The sequence below is a fragment of the Brachyhypopomus gauderio genome, unplaced genomic scaffold (assembly GCF_052324685.1).
Source record: "Brachyhypopomus gauderio isolate BG-103 unplaced genomic scaffold, BGAUD_0.2 sc323, whole genome shotgun sequence".
Classification (NCBI taxonomy): domain Eukaryota; kingdom Metazoa; phylum Chordata; class Actinopteri; order Gymnotiformes; family Hypopomidae; genus Brachyhypopomus; species Brachyhypopomus gauderio.
Window position 1 is genome coordinate 84,836 of NW_027507144.1, and position 8,582 is coordinate 93,417.

An 8,582-nucleotide genomic window follows, 5' to 3' on the forward strand; every position below is an offset into this window, starting at 1 on the left:
TTACACTATATAAAGTGCATTTAAATCAAATATCAAATATATTTGTATAGCGCTTTTCACAACATATGTTGTCACAAAGCGCTTTACAGTATTTACAAAGTTAACAATACTATGGGTCCAAATCCCTTATGAGCAAGCCAAAGGCGACAGTGGCAAGGAAAAACTCCCTAGATGGTGGGGAATAGGAAGAAACCTTGGGAGGACCAAGACTCAAAAGGGAACCCATCGTCCATTGGGCGGCCCGTTAACACACAAATTACACAAAAACAAATTATACAGATTAATACACAAGTTACAAATAAATCACACAATCAGGCTAAGTATAAGGTAACTAGAATGAAAGTTCTGGGTGCTGATATTGTCAATGTAAATGTCTTATGATGAACGCCAGGTTTTCATTCCATGTCGGAGCGATGATACTGGAATTGTAGGCTCCAACTGCAGTGTTACTCCCCAAGTGAACCTCGGAGAAGAAAGATATGTGATGTGGTAAATATGTAACAGATTATTCAAAGGCCAAACTACATCTATTTACATATTTACATTGACATCTATCAAATTAAATAAAATTCTCTCAACCTGAAACAACTGGATTGTTCAGAACAGAAGTAAACTTAAGAATAAAACCTCTATTCTTAAATAAATCAAATACCCAGTCTGGTAAACATTCAGGAACTTCAAGTATTTTCTTAAATAATGTTTATATCGCCACCTTGAAAAATGATAATTTTTCTTCGGCTTGCTTCTGACTCGCTATTTCTGTCTCTTCTCCGTTTTTGTCGTGTCACTGGTGTGCTTTGGCGCGCGTGTAAAAACACTGGCTCGGATTGGCTACCATAACGCTGCCTTAGCCTTGTTAAGTTAAACAGGTGTTACACCGAGGACTGTGACCTATCGAGATCTGTTACTCCTCACTAGCCTGGGCAGTGGTCCGCTCGCATTACTGTTAGTATATCAATATATAGTAACGCACCGCTTTTAATGACCAGTAACGTCAACGGCGTTGTAACGACAGGAAAAGTAATTAATTATATTATCCCGTTACTGACAAAATGACGCCGTTATCGCAACACTGTACATGACTATCTCAAAAATGTTACTCTATTGTACATATATCACAATGATCACACATTACATTGAGAAATAGGTTTGAACCAACTAAGCTTTATATCTTAATTTAAGATTGTGAACTGCTGAGATCGTGGCATCTGTAAGACATCTGCACAGCGGGAAAGTGGTCAGCGATACAAGTGAACAGGACGAACCAACAGAGAAGAGAAGAAAGGTGGAGAAATCTCCTGCCACAAGGTGTTCCAGTCATGTGTATCTCATTGGGCAGCCCAGCTCCAGCATCAGTGGCTGTCAACTTCCTACTAATCGCCAGGTGTATCGCCATTCTGGAGTATGGCAAGGATTAAAACACTTACTAGACCAAATGCAGTCAATCACTCATTGCAGTTCCTTTCTCTTCCTCTGTTGTGTTGTCTCTTCTCTTGTTTTTGACTATTTTCCTGTATTTCTCATGGAGGATCATGAAGTGATTGACTGCATTTGGTCTAGTGTTTTAATCCTTGCCATACTCCAGAATGGCAAAACAACATCCAGTGTATCATGGGCTAGAGAACTATTGTCACTGTACAAGCCAACCTAGAAAATCCTGAAGCTACTGGATTACTGAAGGTTTGCCTACCGCTTCAGACTCTGTGTCCCAGCGACAACAGAGGTCTACGAATGGCTGCTTTTGAACCGTCCCTTCACCAGTCGGTGTCTGTGACATGGCGGGCAGAAAGCCCCGCCTTTGTCGCTCTCTGGCAGTTTGTCCCGGAGAGCAACGATGCCGTCCACCCTCTGCTATGTCACAAAAGCCTGGTGACGCAGCTCCACCGGACCGTCAGCCACGTCGACCACGCGATGATGGCCTTGAACGCCGTCGGGTCCCAGACTCTCCTGGGAATTAAAGAAAGAGAAATACAGATATTTCTGTATCCTAATCGTCAGGACATCACCCCTCCTTCCCCTCTGTCTTGCCAGCAATCAGCAGGACCAAACATCACCCTTTATTATGTTAATTAACAGAGCAAGAATGAGGCAGCAGCTCTGTGGTGCACCCAGAAAGTCTAATACTACCGCTACTAATATCCTCTGTAAATATATAGCACATGTATTTGTTTGATACTCTCATTGGCTTTATTGGGTATTTTCTGTCTAGAATAGATTCAAACAATTTTTTCCCCAATTATTTAGCAGATAGATAGATAGATAGATAGATAGATAGATAGATAGATAGATAGATAAATAGATAGATAGATAGATAGATAGATAGATAGAGAGAGAGAGAGACAGAGAGAGTACTTGGTGAAGCCAATTAGCACCGCCATGATAATGCTAATTTCCGGTACCATTCGTATGGGATTTCCAATATAACATTAGCATGGAGCTAATTGTCGGCCGAGAGTGAAGTCAAATCTTTGATATATTATAATTTCTTTCATTTGATTATTAATGAAACTAATGGTATAAATAAAAAAGCGACCTTATTGACAGATGTTGTACTTGGTGTTTTAGAAAGCCAATTAGCACCGCCATGATAATGCTAATTTCCGGTAGCATTGGTATGGGATTTCCAATATAACATTAGCATGGAGCTAATTGTCGGCCGAGAGTGAAGTCATATCTTTGATATATTATCATTTCCTTCATTTGATTATTAATGAAACGAATAGTATATTTTTTATTAAATTGAATTATCAATGTATCTTTACCTTATAAAGGATTAAATGTCCACCCCAAGAGGATTTGATGTCTTCAAATGTATTTTTTGTTTTAAGCATAATTGGTTGTCCTGTAGGTCAGTGGATAAGGTGTTGGGCGACAGGCCACTCAGTGCAGGGTTCAAACCCCACTGTGACCTCCTGATCCTGGCTAATAGCCGGTATGCATCGGTTGAGGGGGGACTGGCCCGAACCAAGCCAACGCTACAGGAAAACCTTTTCTTCATTACTACTAATGCTTTACATTAGACAAACAGCCTGCTCGCTCTTTGCTGTTTTAGAAAGCCAATTTGCACCGCCATGATAATGCTAATTTCCGATAGCATTCCTATGGGATTTCCAATATAACGTTAGCATCCAGCTAATTGTCGGCTGAGAGTCAAGTCAAATCTTTCATATATTATCATTTCCTTCATTTGATTATTAATATAAACTAATAGTATATTTTTTATTCAATTGAATTATCAATGTATCTTTACCTTATAAAGGATTAAATGTCCGCCCCAAGAGGATTTGATCATTTTTTATTATTATCAAACAGTGCTCCTTCACTACAAGTACAACTATACACACATAATAAACATATAACAACATATTTAAAACTTGTAAATCCTGTAAAGCTGCTTTGTGACAACATGTGTTGTGGAAAACCAAAATATATTTCATTGGATTTGATTTGATATTTACATTTTTTTTATTATGTACAACTATTTACTACAGGGCAGGTGGGGCGTTTGGCTCACTAGACCTGTTCAAAAAACTACTTTTTCATTAACACTAATCTTTGGAGGACAACTTTTATTTTTATGTAAGAATCAAAAGAAAACAATTCTGTAAAATACAGTACAGTAGTAATAAAAATAATTGGGGTTAGGTGGGCCATACAGCGAAAAGAGGAGGCGAGAAAAGAGGGTCAGTGTTCAGTGTTCATGGTCAGCCACTGGTCAGTGTTCATCCACACCGTCCCCTCAAAAGCCCTCAATGTCTAAAATACAGTAAATAGTACAGGAAGAGGTGCCTTACACAATCACCAACTATAACAGCCTAAAATGTGGTTAGAAATGAGGGGGAGAGACAAGTAATTTTTTTTTACCTTATTTTCAGTAGTTTTTAGCACTTTGAGTTGCATGTATGTATGAAAGGTGCTATACAAATAAAGATTATTATTACAGTGGTACCTCGAGATACGAGCTGCTCTATATACGAGCGATCCAAGATACGAGCACCGAGACGAGCAAAATTTCTGTTCGACACCCGAGTGCACGCTCGAGATACGAGCATGAACCACTAGGTGGCAGTACAGTACTATATGGAAAAAAAGAAATAATTAATCAGCTCAAAGACACACTCAAACGCTTTTCTTTTTCACCCTCCCCCACAACCTTAGGTTCAAAAACACAAACATACCTGTATGTGCGGAGATGACGTCATTTAGCGCGTTCTAGCAGCCAATAGCGTTTTTTAAATTTTAAACACATCCAGCAGAACAATGAACTGATGGTTCACACCATCACCCCCCCCTCACCCGTCTACCTATAAGTGGCTGCATGTACATAACAAAGGGTGGCCTAATGGAATGCAAATATCCCCAGAACTGCCCCCTGGTGGAGACCAGGTGGAAAAAGTGTGGAATGAAAATGCTGGGACTCCTAGTGTTAAAACTACATTCCCAGAGATTGATGCTATAGCTTTGAAATTGGTACCAAACGATAGGTAATAACATTTTCATTTATCTGGTATAAAACACATAGACACTATGTACATTTCAACTATATTTAATGCAAAAACATACATATTTTTGATGCTTGGAAAGGATGACATCGTATGATACATGACCAGTGTTGGGAACGTTACTTTAAAAAAGTAATTAGTTATAGTTACTCACTACTTGTTCAAAAACGTAACTGAGTTAGTAACTGAATTACTCTATAATACAAGTAACTCGTTACCAGGGAAAGTAACTATTTGCATTACAGTAAAAAAAAAGTTATATGCCAATGAATAAGGATTTTTTGAAAAAGCAGTTTTCACAGTCAGTTGAAATGAGTATTTATTGCACATCAACAGACCAGTGCAGGATAAAATCCTTTAAAACCCCAAATCTTTGTAAATAATAATAATAATAAAAAGCAAAAGTAAACAGTTACACTATATAAAGTGCATTTAAATCAAATATCAAATATATTTGTATAGCGCTTTTCACAACATATGTTGTCACAAAGCGCTTTACAGTATTTACAAAGTTAACAATACTATGGGTCCAAATCCCTTATGAGCAAGCCAAAGGCGACAGTGGCAAGGAAAAACTCCCTAGATGGTGGGGAATAGGAAGAAACCTTGGGAGGACCAAGACTCAAAAGGGAACCCATCGTCCATTGGGCGGCCCGTTAACACACAAATTACACAAAAACAAATTATACAGACTAATACACAAGTTACAAATAAATCACACAATCAGGCTAAGTATAAGGTAACTAGAATGAAAGTTCTGGGTGCTGATATTGTCAATGTAAATGTCTTATGATGAACGCCAGGTTTTCATTCCATGTCGGAGCGATGATACTGGAATTGTAGGCTCCAACTGCAGTGTTACTCCCCAAGTGAACCTCGGAGAAGAAAGATATGTGATGTGGTAAATATGTAACAGATTATTCAAAGGCCAAACTACATCTATTTACATATTTACATTGACATCTATCAAATTAAATAAAATTCTCTCAACCTGAAACAACTGGATTGTTCAGAACAGAAGTAAACTTAAGAATAAAACCTCTATTCTTAAATAAATCAAATACCCAGTCTGGTAAACATTCAGGAACTTCAAGTATTTTCTTAAATAATGTTTATATCGCCACCTTGAAAAATGATAATTTTTCTTCGGCTTGCTTCTGACTCGCTATTTCTGTCTCTTCTCCGTTTTTGTCGTGTCACTGGTGTGCTTTGGCGCGCGTGTAAAAACACTGGCTCGGATTGGCTACCATAACGCTGCCTTAGCCTTGTTAAGTTAAACAGGTGTTACACCGAGGACTGTGACCTATCGAGATCTGTTACTCCTCACTAGCCTGGGCAGTGGTCCGCTCGCATTACTGTTAGTATATCAATATATAGTAACGCACCGCTTTTAATGACCAGTAACGTCAACGGCGTTGTAACGACAGGAAAAGTAATTAATTATATTATCCCGTTACTGACAAAATGACGCCGTTATCGCAACACTGTACATGACTATCTCAAAAATGTTACTCTATTGTACATATATCACAATGATCACACATTACATTGAGAAATAGGTTTGAACCAACTAAGCTTTATATCTTAATTTAAGATTGTGAACTGCTGAGATCGTGGCATCTGTAAGACATCTGCACAGCGGGAAAGTGGTCAGCGATACAAGTGAACAGGACGAACCAACAGAGAAGAGAAGAAAGGTGGAGAAATCTCCTGCCACAAGGTGTTCCAGTCATGTGTATCTCATTGGGCAGCCCAGCTCCAGCATCAGTGGCTGTCAACTTCCTACTAATCGCCAGGTGTATCGCCATTCTGGAGTATGGCAAGGATTAAAACACTTACTAGACCAAATGCAGTCAATCACTCATTGCAGTTCCTTTCTCTTCCTCTGTTGTGTTGTCTCTTCTCTTGTTTTTGACTATTTTCCTGTATTTCTCATGGAGGATCATGAAGTGATTGACTGCATTTGGTCTAGTGTTTTAATCCTTGCCATACTCCAGAATGGCAAAACAACATCCAGTGTATCATGGGCTAGAGAACTATTGTCACTGTACAAGCCAACCTAGAAAATTCTGAAGCTACTGGATTACTGAAGGTTTGCCTACCGCTTCAGACTCTGTGTCCCAGCGACAACAGAGGTCTACGAATGGCTGCTTTTGAACCGTCCCTTCACCAGTCGGTGTCTGTGACATGGCGGGCAGAAAGCCCCGCCTTTGTCGCTCTCTGGCAGTTTGTCCTGGAGAGCAACGATGCCGTCCACCCTCTGCTATGTCACAAAAGCCTGGTGACGCAGCTCCACCGGACCGTCAGCCACGTCGACCACGCGATGATGGCCTTGAACGCCGTCGGGTCCCAGACTCTCCTGGGAATTAAAGAAAGAGAAATACAGATATTTCTGTATCCTAATCGTCAGGACATCACCCCTCCTTCCCCTCTGTCTTGCCAGCAATCAGCAGGACCAAACATCACCCTTTATTATGTTAATTAACAGAGCAAGAATGAGGCAGCAGCTCTGTGGTGCACCCAGAAAGTCTAATACTACCGCTACTAATATCCTCTGTAAATATATAGCACATGTATTTGTTTGATACTCTCATTGGCTTTATTGGGTATTTTCTGTCTAGAATAGATTCAAACAATTTTTTCCCCAATTATTTAGCAGATAGATAGATAGATAGATAGATAGATAGATAGATAAATAGATAGATAGATAGATAGATAGATAGATAGATAGATAGAGAGAGAGAGAGACAGAGAGAGTACTTGGTGAAGCCAATTAGCACCGCCATGATAATGCTAATTTCCGGTAGCATTGGTATGGGATTTCCAATATAACATTAGCATGGAGCTAATTGTCGGCCGAGAGTGAAGTCAAATCTTTGATATATTATAATTTCTTTCATTTGATTATTAATGAAACTAATGGTATAAATAAAAAAGCGACCTTATTGATAGATGTTGTACTTGGTGTTTTAGAAAGCCAATTAGCACCGCCATGATAATGCTAATTTCCGGTAGCATTGGTATGGGATTTCCAATATAACATTAGCATGGAGCTAATTGTCGGCCGAGAGTGAAGTCATATCTTTGATATATTATCATTTCCTTCATTTGATTATTAATGAAACGAATAGTATATTTTTTATTAAATTGAATTATCAATGTATCTTTACCTTATAAAGGATTAAATGTCCACCCCAAGAGGATTTGATGTCTTCAAATGTATTTTTTGTTTTAAGCATAATTGGTTGTCCTGTAGGTCAGTGGATAAGGTGTTGGGCGACAGGCCACTCAGTGCAGGGTTCAAACCCCACTGTGACCTCCTGATCCTGGCTAATAGCCGGTATGCATCGGTTGAGGGGGGACTGGCCCGAACCAAGCCAACGCTACAGGAAAACCTTTTCTTCATTACTACTAATGCTTTACATTAGACAAACAGCCTGCTCGCTCTTTGCTGTTTTAGAAAGCCAATTTGCACCGCCATGATAATGCTAATTTCCGATAGCATTCCTATGGGATTTCCTATATAACGTTAGCATCCAGCTAATTGTCGGCTGAGAGTCAAGTCAAATCTTTCATATATTATCATTTCCTTCATTTGATTATTAATATAAACTAATAGTATATTTTTTATTCAATTGAATTATCAATGTATCTTTACCTTATAAAGGATTAAATGTCCGCCCCAAGAGGATTTGATCATTTTTTATTATTATCAAACAGTGCTCCTTCACTACAAGTACAACTATACACACATAATAAACATATAACAACATATTTAAAACTTGTAAATCCTGTAAAGCTGCTTTGTGACAACATGTGTTGTGGAAAACCAAAATATATTTCATTGGATTTGATTTGATATTTACATTTTTTTTATTATGTACAACTATTTACTACAGGGCAGGTGGGGCGTTTGGCTCACTAGACCTGTTCAAAAAACTACTTTTTCATTAACACTAATCTTTGGAGGACAACTTTTATTTTTATGTAAGAATCAAAAGAAAACAATTCTGTAAAATACAGTACAGTAGTAATAAAAATAATTGGGGTTAGGTGGGCCATACAGCGAAAAGAGGAGGC

The 8,582-nt window shown here is 38.6% G+C and overlaps 1 long non-coding RNA gene across 1 annotated transcript; it reads right to left on the reverse strand.

The window, feature by feature from the left end:
• Positions 1 to 4,804: 4,804 nt before the first annotated feature.
• LOC143504716 (uncharacterized) lies at positions 4,805 to 7,794 on the reverse strand. Its single transcript, XR_013127641.1, has 2 exons — positions 7,673 to 7,794; positions 4,805 to 6,861 (listed from the first exon to the last, which is right to left on the reverse strand). It is a non-coding gene; the product is annotated as an uncharacterized LOC143504716 (long non-coding RNA).
• Positions 7,795 to 8,582: the final 788 nt, after the last annotated feature.